Raw genomic sequence first — 15,439 nt, forward strand, 5'->3', positions numbered from 1 at the left:
GACAATTTCAGAGTTCCTCATTCATAAGAAGTCTGTGAGATAGTATCTCAGAAAGATCTCAAGTTTATAGCAAAAATGGTTGTAAGGGTGATTTTTACCACACAATTGCAAATAGGTGCCTCAATCTGCAAGAGACCAGTCCTTGACAGATTACACAACTGGGGCAACAGCAAAGGCAGCAATTGTGTCAATCCTTTATGATTCTTCTCTAGTACTATACTTTTTCTGAGGGACAATTTGCATTATTCCTGGAGAAAATCATAGAGCTTCTACCCATGCATAGTTTCTGCTTTCTGCACGCACACACTCCCTGCACTGAATCTACCCACAGTTCTGTTCAGAATGATTGTGCCATGTCATATTGTTGTGTACGTATTGCATATCCAAGGCATTTATGAAGAGGTACTTTGGTATGGCAGAAAGACAGAAAAGTAGCAATGCTGAAGGCATAACGTGACTGATTGTGCATTTTGCATTGGGCTTTCTTAATGAGTGAGAGTGAAAGGAGTATTGTAAGAGCGTGCCTCCAGTTTGTATGTAAAGATAAGTTGGGTGCTGTGAGAAAAAGACTCAACCACGAAGGGACTCGAACCCTCAATCTTCTGATCCTAAGTCAAACGCCTTATCCTTTAGGCCACATGGTCACTGACTGCAGTATGTTTGGGTGTTTAGGGTTAGGTGGTAGGAATGGATGTGGAACATATCAATTACAGGTGCGCAGGACAGGATCCCATACCGTTCTTCATCTTCTTTCTATCAAAGGAGTTTTTTCAAACAATATCTAGATCATTTCCAAAGTTTCATATCTTATGATGTGCTTTTTTGCCGTTAATCCTCCTTTCTTCTTTTATTGAATACTCTGTTTCATGCTGCAATGGTATTTTTGGATTATTTGAAAAGAGAATGAAACTGCTTTGACAGGAGTTCAGACTTCCCATTTCTTGACTTGCTAATTTGCTCCCTGAATTAGCTTATACAAGTGACATGAACAGGGCCTTGACCTAAGCACGTACCTGAAAGCCTGTCACCACGTCTAGAAATAAAATTCACAGCAGCTCAAAACATTCATTTTGAAAGAGAATATTTCAAGTGAGTCCAAGTTTAATTTCATTAAAGAAAGCTGTATAAAATGACACGCTGCACATTTGGGTAACCAGCATGACACTTTTCAGTGAAGAAGTGGAATGGTTCTCTTGCAATATAGTATCACCCTGGCAAGCTGCTACGAGGAAGAGTAAACAATATGATTAGGTTTCAGCAAAAATGTATTAGTTCAGGGTGTGCACCTCAGATAGACTTAAACTTACACACCCTGGTCTGTGAGAGTAGTGCCCTATCCATTGCAGCATTGAGGGTAATCTGCAAGACAGAGTTCCAAAATCATCCTTTCATCTCAGTTCATGGCCACATACAGTATTTCTGCAGTCATTCGTTTCACTTTTCTGTCTTTAATTAAACTGACCATTTTAAACCTCCGGCACCCACCACTTCAATCTTCCCGTTTTTGTGCTATCATAGGGCCTTGGAACTTTTGGCAAGTGGACAGAAGCAGTCAGAGAAACACATCACAATACATACTCCTTTACCTGATACCTTTCACAACAAACTGCTCTTGGAAAAAGACGTTAACCGGTCCTTGCTCTCAGACAGACACAGAAAGCCTATCACCACCTCTACGAACATATTTCAATCAAACCAATATATATCATTCAACAATTATGCCTCTGTATCAATATAACTACAACTCGAGACAGAAAGGAATTTAAAATACAATCTGCCAATTTGAATAACCAGAAGAGTTTTAAGGACGTACAAATTGAAATGTGACAATTTCAGAGTTCCTCATTCATAAGAAGTCTGTGAGATAGTATCTCAGAAAGATCTCAAGTTTATAGCAAAAATGGTTGTAAGGGTGATTTTTACCACACAATTGCAACTAGGTGCCTCAATCTGCAAGAGACCAGTCCTTGACAGATTACACAACTGGGGCAACAGCAAAGGCAGCAATTGTGTCAATCCTTTATGATTCTTCTCTAGTACTATACTTTTTCTGAGGGACAATTTGCATTATTCCTGGAGAAAATCATAGAGCTTCTACCCATGCATAGTTTCTGCTTTCTGCACGCACACACTCCCTGCACTGAATCTACCCACAGTTCTGTTCAGAATGATTGTGCCATGTCATATTGTTGTATACGTATTGCATATCCAAGGCATTTATGAAGAGGTACTTTGGTATGGCAGAAAGACAGAAAAGTAGCAATGCTGAAGGCATAACGTGACTGATTGTGCAGTTTGCATTGGGCTTTCTTAATGAGTGAGAGTGAAAGGAGTATTGTAAGAGTGTGTTTCCAGTTTGTATGTAAAGATAAGTTGGGTGCTGTGAGAAAAAGACTCACCCATGAAAGGACTCGAACCCTCAATCTCCCGATCCGAAGTCAGACGCCTTATCCATTAGGCCACATGGTCACTGACTGCAATATGTTTGGGTGTTTAGGGTTAGGTGGTATGAATGGATGTGGAACATATCAATTACAGGTGCGCAGGACAGGATCCCATACCGTTCTTCATCTTCTTTCCATCAAAGGAGTTTTTTCAAACAATATCTAGATAATTTCCAAAGTTTCATATCTTATGATGTGCTTTTTTGCAGTTAATCCTCCTTTCTTCTTTTATTGAATACTCTGTTTTATGCTGCAATGGTATTTTTGGATTATTTGAAAAGAGAATGAAACTGCTTTGACAGTTGTTCAGACTTCCCATTTCTTGACTTGCTAATTTGCTCCCTGAATTAGCTTATACAAGTGACATGAACAGGGCCTTGACCTAAGCACGTACCTGAAAGCCTGTCACCACCTCTAGAAATAAAATTCACAGCAGCTCAAAACATTCATTTTGAAAGAGAATATTTCAAGTGAGTCCAAGTTTAATTTCAATAAAGAAAGTTGTATAAAATGACACGCTGCACATTTGCGTAACCAGCATGACTCTTTTCAGTGAAGAAGTGGAATGGTTCTGTTGCAATATACTATGACCCTGGTAAGCTGCTACGAGGAAGAGTAAACAATATGATTAGGATTCAGCAAAAATGTATTAGTTCAGGGTGTGCACCTCAGATAGACTTAAACTTACACACCCTGGTCTGTGAGAGCAGTGCCCTATCCATTACAGCATTGAGGGTAATCTGCAAGACAGAGTTCCAAAATCATCCTTTCATCTCAGTTCATGGCCACATACAGTATTTCTGCAGTCATTCGTTTCACTTTTCTGTCTTTAATTAAACTGACCATGTTAAACCTCCGGCACCCACCACTTCAATCTTACCGTTTTTGTGCTATCATAGGGCCTTGGAACCTTTGGCAAGTGGACAGAAGCAGTCAGAGAACCACATCACAATACATACTCCTTTTCCTGATACCTTTCACAACAAACTGCTCTTGGAGAAAGACGTTAACCGGTCCTTGCTCTCAGACAGACACAGAAAGCCTATCACCACCTCTACGAACATATTTCAATCAAACCAATATATATCATTCAACAATTATGCCTCTGTATCAATATAACTACAACTCGAGACAGAAAGGAATTTAAAAAACAATCTGCCCATTTGAATAACCAGCAGAGTTTTAAGGACGTACAGATTGGAATGTGACAATTTCAGAGTTCCTCATTCATAAGAAGTCTGTGAGATAGTATCTCAGAAAGATCTCAAGTTTATAGCAAAAATGGTTGTAAGGGTGATCTTTACCACACAATTGCAACTAGGTGCCTCAATCTGCAAGAGACCAGTCCTTGACAGATTACACAACTGGGGCAACAGCAAAGGCAGCAATTGTGTCAATCCTTTATGATTCTTCTCTAGTACTATACTTTTTCTGAGGGACAATTTGCATTATTCCTGGAGAAAATCATAGAGCATCCATAGTTTCTGCTTTCTGCACGCACACACACTCCCTGCACTGAATCTACCCACAGTTCTGTTCAGAATGATTGTGCCATGTCATATTGTTGCATACGTATTGCATATCCGTGGCATTTATGAAGAGGTACTTTGGTATGGCAGAAAGACAGAAAAGTAGCAATGCTGAAGGCATAATGTGACTGATTGTGCAGTTTGCATTGGGCTTTCTTAATGAGTGAGAGTGAAAGGAGTATTGTGAGAGTGTGCCTCCAGTTTGTATGTAAAGATAAGTTGGGTGCTGTGAGAAAAAGACTCAACCATGAAGGGACTCGAACCCTCAATCTTCTGATCCGAAGTCAGAAGCCTTATCCATTAGGCCACATGGTCACTGACTGCAACATGTTTGGGTGTTTAGGGTTAGGTGGTATGAATGGATGTGGAACATATCAATTACAGGTGCGCAGGACAGGATCCCGTACCGTTCTTCATCTTCTTTCCATCAATGGAGTTTTTTCAAACAATATCTAGATAATTTCCAAAGTTTCATATCTTATGCTGTGCTTTTTTGCCGTTAATCCTCCTTTCTTCTTTTATTGAATACTCTGTTTTATGCTGCAATGGTATTTTTGGATTATTTGAAAAGAGAATGAAACTGCTTTGACAGTAGTTCAGACTTCCCATTTCTTGACTTGCTAATTTGCTCCCTCAATTAGCTTATTCAAGTGACATGAACAGGGCCTTGACCTAAGCACGTACCTGAAAGCCTGTCACCACCTCTAGAAAATAAAATTCACAGCAGCTCAAAACATTCATTTTGAAAGAGAATATTTCAAGTGAGTCCAAGTTTAATTTCAATAAAGAAAGCTGTATATAATGACACGCTGCACATTTGGGTAACCAGCATGACTCTTTTCAGTGAAGAAGTGGAATGGTTCTGTTGCAATATACTATCACCCTGGCAAGCTGCTACGAGGAAGAGTAAACAATATAATTAGGTTTCAGCAAAAATGTATTAGTTCAGGGTGTGCACCTCAGATAGACTTAAACTTACACACCCTGGTCTGTGAGAGTAGTGCCCTATCCATTGCGGCATTGAGGGTAATCTGCAAGACAGAGTTCCAAAATCATCCTTTCATCTCAGTTCATGGCCACATACAGTATTTCTGCAGTCATTCGTTTCACTTTTCTGTCTTTAATTAAACTGACCATTTTAAACCTCCGGCACCCACCACTTCAATCTTACCGTTTTTGTGCTAACATAGGGCCTTGGAACTTTTGGCAAGTGGACAGAAGCAGTCAGAGAACCACATCAGAAAATAAATACTCCTTTGCCTGATACCTTTCACAACAAACTGCTCTTGGAAAAAGACATTAACCGGTCCTTGCTCTCAGACAGACACAGAAAGCCTATCACCACCTCTACGAACATATTTCAATCAAACCAATATATATCATTCAACAATTATGCCTCTGTATCAATATAACTACAACTCGAGACAGAAAGGAATTTAAAAAACAATCTGCCCATTTGAATAACCAGCATAGTTTTAAGGACGTACAAATTGGAATGTGACAATATCAGAGTTCCTCATTCATAAGAAGTCTGTGAGATAGTATCTCAGAAAGATCTCAAGTTTCTAGCAAAAATGGTTTTAAGGGTGATTTTTACCACACAATTTCAACTAGGTGCCTCAATCTGCAAGAGACCAGTCCTTGACAGATTACACAACTGGGGCAACAGCAAAGGCAGCAATTGTGTCAATCCTTTATGATTCTTCTCTAGTACTATACTTTTTCTGAGGTACAATTTGCATTATTCCTGGAGAAAATCATAGAGCTTCTACCCATGCATAGTTTCTGCTTTCTGCACGCACACACTCCCTGCACTGAATCTACCCACAGTTCTGTTCAGAATGATTGTGCCATGTCATATTGTGGTATACGTATTGCATATCCGTGGCATTTATGAAGAGGTACTTTGGTATGGCAGAAAGAGAGAAAAGTAGCAATGCTGAAGGTATAACGTGACTGATTGTGCAGTTTGCATTGGGCTTTCTTAATGAGTGAGAGTGAAATGAGTATTGTAAGAGTGTGTTTCCAGTTTGTATGTAAAGATAAGTTGGGTGCTGTGAGAAAAAGACTCAACGGTGAAGGGACTCGAACCGTCAATCTTCTGATCCGAAGTCAGACACCTTATCCATTAGGCCACATGGTCACTGACTTCAGTATGTTTGCGTGTTTAGGGTTAGGTGGTATGAATGGATGCGATACATATCAATTACAGAAGCGCAGGACAGGATCCCATACCGTTCTTCATCTTCTTTCCATCAAAGGAGTTTTTTCAAACAATATCTAGATAATTTCCAAAGTTTCATATCTTATGATGTGCTTTTTTGCCGTTAATCCTCCTTTCTTCTTTTATTGAATATTCTGTTTTATGCTGCAATGGTATTTTTGGATTATTTGAAAAGAGAATGAAACTGCTTTGACAGTAGTTCAGACTTCCCATCTCTTGACTTGCTAATTTGCTCCCTGAATTAGCTTATACAAGTGACATGTACAAGGCCTTGACCTAAGCACGTACCTGAAAGCCTGTCACCACCTCTAGAAATAAAATTCACAGCAGCTCAAAACATTCATTTTGAAAGAGAATATTTCAAGTGAGTCCAAGTTTAATTTCAATAAAGAAAGCTGTATAAAATGACACGCTACACATTTGGGTAACCAGCATGACTCTTTTCAGTGAAGAAGTCGAATGGTTCTGTTGCAATATACTATCACCCTGGTAAGCTGCTACGAGGAAGAGTAAACAATATGATTAGGTTACAGCAAAAAAGTATTAGTTCAGGGTGTGCACCTCAGATAGACTTAAACTTACACACCCCGGTCTGTGGGAGTAGTGCCCTATCCATTGCGGCATTGAGAGTAATCTGCAAGACAGAGTTCCAAAATCATCCTTTCATCTCAGTTCATGGCCACATAGAGTATTTCCGTAGTCATTCGTTTCACTTTTCTGTCTTTAATTAAACTGACCATCTTAAACCTCCACCACCCACCACTTCAAAGTTACCGTTTTTATGTTATAATAGGGCCTTGGAACTTTTGGCAAGTGGACAGAAGCAATTAGAGAACCACATGACAATACATACTCCTTTGCCTGATACCTTTCACAACAAACTGCTCTTGGAAAAAGACGTTAACCGGTCCTTGCTCTCAGACAGACACAGAAAGCCTATCACCACCTCTACTAACATACTTCAACCAAACCAATATATATCATTCAAACAATTATGCCTCTGTATCAATATAGCTACAACTCGAGACAGAAAGGAATTTACAAAACAATCTGCCCATTTGAATAACCAGCGTGGTTTTAAGGACGTACAAATTGGAATGTGACAATTTCAGAGTTCCTCATTCATAAGAAGTCTGTGAGATAGTATCTCAGAAAGATCTCAAGTTTGTAGAAAAAATGGTTGTAAGGGTAATTTTTACCACACAATTGCAACTAGGTGCCTCAATCTACAAGAGACCAGTCCTTGACAGATTACACAACTGGGGCCACAGCAAAGGCAGCAATTGTGTCAATCCTTTATGATTCTTCTCTAGTACTATACTTTTTCTGAGGGACAATTTGCATTATTCCTGGAGAAAATCATAGAGCTTCTACGCATGCATAGTTTCTGCTTTCTGCACGCACACACACTCCCTGCACTGAATCTACCCACAGTTCTGTTCAGAATGATTGTGCCATGTCATATTGTTGCATACGTATTTCATATCCGTAGCGTTTACGAAGAGGTACTTTGGTATGGCAGAAAGACAGAATAGTAGCAATGCTGAAGGCATTATGTGACTGATTGTGCAGTTTGCATTGGGCTTTCTTAATGAGTGAGAGTGAAAGGAGTATTGTAAGAGTGTGTTTCCAGTTTGTATGTAAAGATAAGTTGGGTGCTGTGAGAAAAAGACTCAACCATGAAGGGACTCGAACCCTCAATCTTCTGAACAGAAGTCAGACGCCTTATCCATTAGGCCACTTGGTCACTGACTGCAATATGTTTGGGTGTTTAGGGTTAGGTTGTATGAATGGATGTGGAACATATCAATTACAGGTGCGCAGGACAGGATCCCATACCGTTCTTCATCTTCTTTCCATCAAAGGAGTTTTTTCAAACAATATCTTGATAATTTCCAAAGTTTCATATCTTATGATGTGCTTTTTTGCCATTAAACCTCCTTTCTTCTTTTATTGAATACTCTGTTTTATGCTGCAATGGTATTTTTGGATTATTTGAAAAGATAATGAAACTGCTTTGACAGTAGTTCAGAATTCCCATTTCTTGACTTGCTCATTTGCTCCCTGAATTAGCTTATACAAGTGACATGAACAGGGCCTTGACCTAAGCACGTACCTGAAAGCCTGTCAGCACCTCTAGAAATAAAATTCACAGCAGCTCAAAACAATCATTTTGAAAGAGAATATTTCAAGTGAGTCCAAGTTTAATTTCAATAAAGAAAGCTGTATAAAATGACACGCTGCACATTTGGGTAACCAGCATGACTCTTTTCAGTGAAGAAGTGGAATGGTTCTGTTGCAATATACTATCACCCTGGTAAGCTGCTACGAGGAAGAGTAAACAATATGATTACGTTACAGCAAAAAAGTATTAGTTCAGGGTGTGCACTGATGAAGCTGAAATGAAGGTTTTACATTTATTAGCGCATAAACGTAGTGTAGAAATAATCATGTGTGACTTTAACCGAACTAATAAAGATTGTACGGGGACAAAATGTGCCCTTAGAGTAGTTTGCCAACATTTATAAGCGTGCTTTATATAACGTGATGTATTAGAAGTGCACTAATCCGACATAATCGTAAACGTGTGCTATGATTTGCTTGTTCGAAATGTTTTAGCTTAGCATTACTTTAGTGGAGGCTTCGGCCTAGTTGCCTGGTCTCACGATTTAGATGCTCGTATTTTTCCAATGTGCTAATAAACTTTTTTTTCTGCTTGAAGCTGTACTTTTCCACTGAGATCGTTCACATGCTTATCTTAAGGTTTGGTGCCAGCTTGGCATTTTTCTCTTTGCTCCAAGGTCGATCTGCAGGTGCGGACAATGGAAGCTCTGAAAATGAGTTAATTGGTATAAAATGTTGCAACTTGCGTACCCGTCTCCAAGGATAATGTATGCTTAAGTAAAAGCTTGAGAACTGTCGTTTTTGATTGGACAATTTGAAGCTAACCTATGAACCCTCCAATGGAAGACCCTACTGGATTTGAACTGTTGTCTATTTAAAACAGGTGCACGAGAAGAAGGCAGCCATTACCAGCCCGATACCCGCCATTTTGCAGGACATTGCAGCTATTATGGCCCACCTTGCTGCGACGCCATTTTGAAAGAGACTTTGATGCTTTCTCTAATCGAGAGAAAGAGACTTAAATGATTCTTGCCCTAGAGACTTTAACTTTGATCCCTTACATGAAGTAGTAGTTTATCTTGCCGCCGTGAGGCAAATTGCCCCGTCCACCCCTGCCCCTTTGCCCCGTCCCATGCTGATCGAGAAACGGTACCTGTGAGACGAAGACTTCCTTGCATGCTGATTGTAATTGGTAAATATGAAAGGAAATTGTACAATTGCATTGTGTTTCTTTTAGGTAACCAACTGCTGATTTTTGATAAGAGCCCTAGTTAGGAGTTTTCAAAATTAATGTTGCTAAATTGTTTTTGCATGAAGTCCCACATGCCGATGCTAATTTGAGGTTAGATGAGGATTCCTTTTGTTGCACAATGCAATTTGAGACCTTGTTATGCTGACTAAATGTATGCAATTAGCTCATTACAGATTATAGTATTAGTGATTTGCATTGCTATTATCGAATGCCTTGTTATTCAAATGCTGCATAGATTGCACCTGTTTCGTCGTTATGGACAGCTATTAATGTTCATTTACGTTTATCATTTGGTGTTAAGACACATCTATATTGTGCTAGCTTTGTTAATATAGGGAAATAAATTCACTAACTTTGAATAAACTGGTGTGGTTATTCCTGACTGAAAGGTCAGGGTTCGCCGAAATGTATTCTGGATTCATTGTTAAGTGTTATGTTGATCAGGGTATTGCTTATGTTCGTTATTGATTATTGATTTGATTAAATTGACTGATCTCGGGTGAAGAGAGTCCCACTTAGCCAAAAGATTCATCGGCCTAAAGAGCGTCCAAGTACAGGTAAATTATTAGTACGGAACGCTCTATCAGCACCTCAGATAGACTTAAACTTACACACCCTGGTCTGTGAGAGTAGTGCCCTATCCATTGCGGCATTGAGGGTAATCTGCAAGACAGAGTTCCAAAATCATCCTTTCATCTCAGTTCATGGCCACATAGAGTATTTCCGTAGTCATTCGTTTCACTTTTCTGTCTTTAATTAAACTGACCATTTTAAATCTCCGGCACCCACCACTTCAATCTTACCGTTTTTGTGCTATCATAGGGCCTTGGAACATTTGGCAAGTGGACAGAAGCAGTCAGAGAACCACATGACAATACATACTCCTTTGCCTGATACCTTTCACAACAAACTGCTCTTGGAAAAAGACGTTAGCCGGTCCTTGCTCTCAGACAGACACTGAAAGCCTATCACCACCTCTACTAACATACTTCAACCAAACCAATATATATCATTCAAACAATTATGCCTCTGTATAAATATAGCTCCAACTCGAGACAGAAAGGAATTTACAAAACAATCTGCCCATTTGAATAACCAGCATGGTTTTAAGGACGTACAAATTGGAATGTGACAATTTCAGAGTTCCTCATTCATAAGAAGTCTGTGAGATAGTATCTCAGAAAGATCTCAAGTTTATAGAAAAAATGTTTGTAAGGGTAATTTTTACCACACAATTGCAACTAGGTGCCTCAATCTGCAAGAGACCAGTCCTTGACAAATTACACAACTGGGGCAACAGCAAAGGCAGCAATTGTGTCAATCCTTTATGATTCTTCTCTAGTACTATACTTTTTCTGAGGGACAATTTGCATTATTCCTGGAGAAAATCATAGAGCTTCTACGAATGCATAGTTTCTGCTTTCTGCACGCACACACACTCCCTGCACTGAATCTTCCCACAGTTCTGTTCAGAATGATTGTGCCATGTCATATTGTTGCATACGTATTGCATATCTGTAGCGTTTATGAAGAGGTACTTTGGTATGGCAGAAAGACAGAAAAGTAGCAATGCTGAAGGCATAATGTGACTGATTGTGCAGTTTGCATTGGGCTTTCTTATTGAGTGAGAGTGAAAGGAGTATTGTAAGAGTGTGCCTCCAGTTTGTATGTAAAGATAAGTTGGGTGCTGTGAGAAAAAGACTCAACCATGAAAGGACTCGAACCCTCAATCTTCTGATCCGAAGTCAGACGCCTTATCCATTAGGACACATGGTCACTGACTGCAATATGTTTGGGTGTTTAGGGTTAGGTGGTATGAATGGATGTGGAACATATCAATTACAGGTGTGCAGGACAGGATCCCATACCGTTCTTCATCTTCTTTCCATGAAAGGAGTTTTTTCAAACAATATCTTGATAATTTCCAAAGTTTCATATCTTATGATGTGCTTTTTTGCCGTTAAACCTCCTTTCTTCTTTTATTGAACACTCTGTTTTATGCTACAATGGTATTTTTGGATTATTTGAAAAGAGAATGAAACTGCTTTGACAGTAGTTCAGACTTCCCATTTCTTGACTTGCTAATTTGCTCCCTGAATTAGCTTATACAAGTGACATGAACAGGGCCTTGACCTAAGCACGTACCTGAAAGCCTGTCACCACCTCTAGAAATAAAATTCACAGCAGCTCAAAACGATCATTTTGAAAGAGAATATTTCAAGTGAGTCCAAGTTTAATTTCAATAAAGAAAGCTGCATAAAATGACACGCTGCACATTTGGGTAACCAGCATGACTCTTTTCAGTGAAGAAGTGGAATGGTTCTTTTGCAATATACTATCACCCTGGTAAGCTGCTACGAGGAAGAGTAAACAATATGATTAGGTTTCAGCAAAAAAGTATTAGTTCAGGGTGTGCACCTCAGATAGACTTAAACTTACACACCCTGGTCTGTGAGAGTAGTGCCCTATACATTGCGGCATTGAGGGTAATCTGCAAGACAGAGTTCCAAAATCATCCTTTCATCTCAGTTCATGGCCACATAGAGTATTTCCGTAGTCATTCGTTTCACTTTTCTGTCTTTAATTAAACTGACCATTTTAAATCTCCGGCACCCACCACTTCAATCTTACCGTTTTTGTGCTATCATAGGGCCTTGGAACATTTGGCAAGTGGACAGAAGCAGTCAGAGAACCACATGACAATACATACTCCTTTGCCTGATACCTTTCACAACAAACTGCTCTTGGAAAAAGACGTTAGCCGGTCCTTGCTCTCAGACAGACACTGAAAGCCTATCACCACCTCTACTAACATACTTCAACCAAACCAATATATATCATTCAAACAATTATGCCTCTGTATAAATATAGCTCCAACTCGAGACAGAAAGGAATTTACAAAACAATCTGCCCATTTGAATAACCAGCATGGTTTTAAGGACGTACAAATTGGAATGTGACAATTTCAGAGTTCCTCATTCATAAGAAGTCTGTGAGATAGTATCTCAGAAAGATCTCAAGTTTATAGAAAAAATGGTTGTAAGGGTAATTTTTACCACACAATTGCAACTAGGTGCCTCAATCTGCAAGAGACCAGTCCTTGACAAATTACACAACTGGGGCAACAGCAAAGGCAGCAATTGTGTCAATCCTTTATGATTCTTCTCTAGTACTATACTTTTTCTGAGGGACAATTTGCATTATTCCTGGAGAAAATCATAGAGCTTCTACGAATGCATAGTTTCTGCTTTCTGCACGCACACACACTCCCTGCACTGAATCTTCCCACAGTTCTGTTCAGAATGATTGTGCCATGTCATATTGTTGCATACGTATTGCATATCTGTAGCGTTTATGAAGAGGTACTTTGGTATGGCAGAAAGACAGAAAAGTAGCAATGCTGAAGGCATAATGTGACTGATTGTGCAGTTTGCATTGGGCTTTCTTATTGAGTGAGAGTGAAAGGAGTATTGTAAGAGTGTGCCTCCAGTTTGTATGTAAAGATAAGTTGGGTGCTGTGAGAAAAAGACTCAACCATGAAAGGACTCGAACCCTCAATCTTCTGATCCGAAGTCAGACGCCTTATCCATTAGGACACATGGTCACTGACTGCAATATGTTTGGGTGTTTAGGGTTAGGTGGTATGAATGGATGTGGAACATATCAATTACAGGTGTGCAGGACAGGATCCCATACCGTTCTTCATCTTCTTTCCATGAAAGGAGTTTTTTCAAACAATATCTTGATAATTTCCAAAGTTTCATATCTTATGATGTGCTTTTTTGCCGTTAAACCTCCTTTCTTCTTTTATTGAACACTCTGTTTTATGCTACAATGGTATTTTTGGATTATTTGAAAAGAGAATGAAACTGCTTTGACAGTAGTTCAGACTTCCCATTTCTTGACTTGCTAATTTGCTCCCTGAATTAGCTTATACAAGTGACATGAACAGGGCCTTGACCTAAGCACGTACCTGAAAGCCTGTCACCACCTCTAGAAATAAAATTCACAGCAGCTCAAAACGATCATTTTGAAAGAGAATATTTCAAGTGAGTCCAAGTTTAATTTCAATAAAGAAAGCTGCATAAAATGACACGCTGCACATTTGGGTAACCAGCATGACTCTTTTCAGTGAAGAAGTGGAATGGTTCTTTTGCAATATACTATCACCCTGGTAAGCTGCTACGAGGAAGAGTAAACAATATGATTAGGTTTCAGCAAAAAAGTATTAGTTCAGGGTGTGCACCTCAGATAGACTTAAACTTACACACCCTGGTCTGTGAGAGTAGTGCCCTATACATTGCGGCATTGAGGGTAATCTGCAAGACAGAGTTCCAAAATCATCCTTTCATCTCAGTTCATGGCCACATAGAGTATTTCCGTAGTCATTCGTTTCACTTTTCTGTCTTTAATTAAACTGACCATTTTAAATCTCCGGCACCCACCACTTCAATCTTACCGTTTTTGTGCTATCATAGGGCCTTGGAACATTTGGCAAGTGGACAGAAGCAGTCAGAGAACCACATGACAATACATACTCCTTTGCCTGATACCTTTCACAACAAACTGCTCTTGGAAAAAGACGTTAGCCGGTCCTTGCTCTCAGACAGACACTGAAAGCCTATCACCACCTCTACTAACATACTTCAACCAAACCAATATATATCATTCAAACAATTATGCCTCTGTATAAATATAGCTCCAACTCGAGACAGAAAGGAATTTACAAAACAATCTGCCCATTTGAATAACCAGCATGGTTTTAAGGACGTACAAATTGGAATGTGACAATTTCAGAGTTCCTCATTCATAAGAAGTCTGTGAGATAGTATCTCAGAAAGATCTCAAGTTTATAGAAAAAATGGTTGTAAGGGTAATTTTTACCACACAATTGCAACTAGGTGCCTCAATCTGCAAGAGACCAGTCCTTGACAAATTACACAACTGGGGCAACAGCAAAGGCAGCAATTGTGTCAATCCTTTATGATTCTTCTCTAGTACTATACTTTTTCTGAGGGACAATTTGCATTATTCCTGGAGAAAATCATAGAGCTTCTACGAATGCATAGTTTCTGCTTTCTGCACGCACACACACTCCCTGCACTGAATCTTCCCACAGTTCTGTTCAGAATGATTGTGCCATGTCATATTGTTGCATACGTATTGCATATCTGTAGCGTTTATGAAGAGGTACTTTGGTATGGCAGAAAGACAGAAAAGTAGCAATGCTGAAGGCATAATGTGACTGATTGTGCAGTTTGCATTGGGCTTTCTTATTGAGTGAGAGTGAAAGGAGTATTGTAAGAGTGTGCCTCCAGTTTGTATGTAAAGATAAGTTGGGTGCTGTGAGAAAAAGACTCAACCATGAAAGGACTCGAACCCTCAATCTTCTGATCCGAAGTCAGACGCCTTATCCATTAGGACACATGGTCACTGACTGCAATATGTTTGGGTGTTTAGGGTTAGGTGGTATGAATGGATGTGGAACATATCAATTACAGGTGTGCAGGACAGGATCCCATACCGTTCTTCATCTTCTTTCCATGAAAGGAGTTTTTTCAAACAATATCTTGATAATTTCCAAAGTTTCATATCTTATGATGTGCTTTTTTGCCGTTAAACCTCCTTTCTTCTTTTATTGAACACTCTGTTTTATGCTACAATGGTATTTTTGGATTATTTGAAAAGAGAATGAAACTGCTTTGACAGTAGTTCAGACTTCCCATTTCTTGACTTGCTAATTTGCTCCCTGAATTAGCTTATACAAGTGACATGAACAGGGCCTTGACCTAAGCACGTACCTGAAAGCCTGTCACCACCTCTAGAAATAAAATTCACAGCAGCTCAAAACGATCATTTTGAAAGA

The 15,439-nt window shown here is 39.4% G+C and overlaps 1 non-coding gene across 1 annotated transcript; it reads right to left on the reverse strand.

The window, feature by feature from the left end:
• Nucleotides 1-4,215: 4,215 nt before the first annotated feature.
• On the reverse strand, nucleotides 4,216-4,288 carry TRNAR-UCG (transfer RNA arginine (anticodon UCG)). The gene has a single exon. It is a non-coding gene; the product is annotated as a tRNA-Arg (tRNA).
• Between the last annotated feature and the right edge of the window lie 11,151 nt (nucleotides 4,289-15,439).

The sequence above is a fragment of the Pleurodeles waltl genome, chromosome 4_1, assembly GCF_031143425.1.
Source record: "Pleurodeles waltl isolate 20211129_DDA chromosome 4_1, aPleWal1.hap1.20221129, whole genome shotgun sequence".
NCBI lineage: Eukaryota > Metazoa > Chordata > Amphibia > Caudata > Salamandridae > Pleurodeles > Pleurodeles waltl.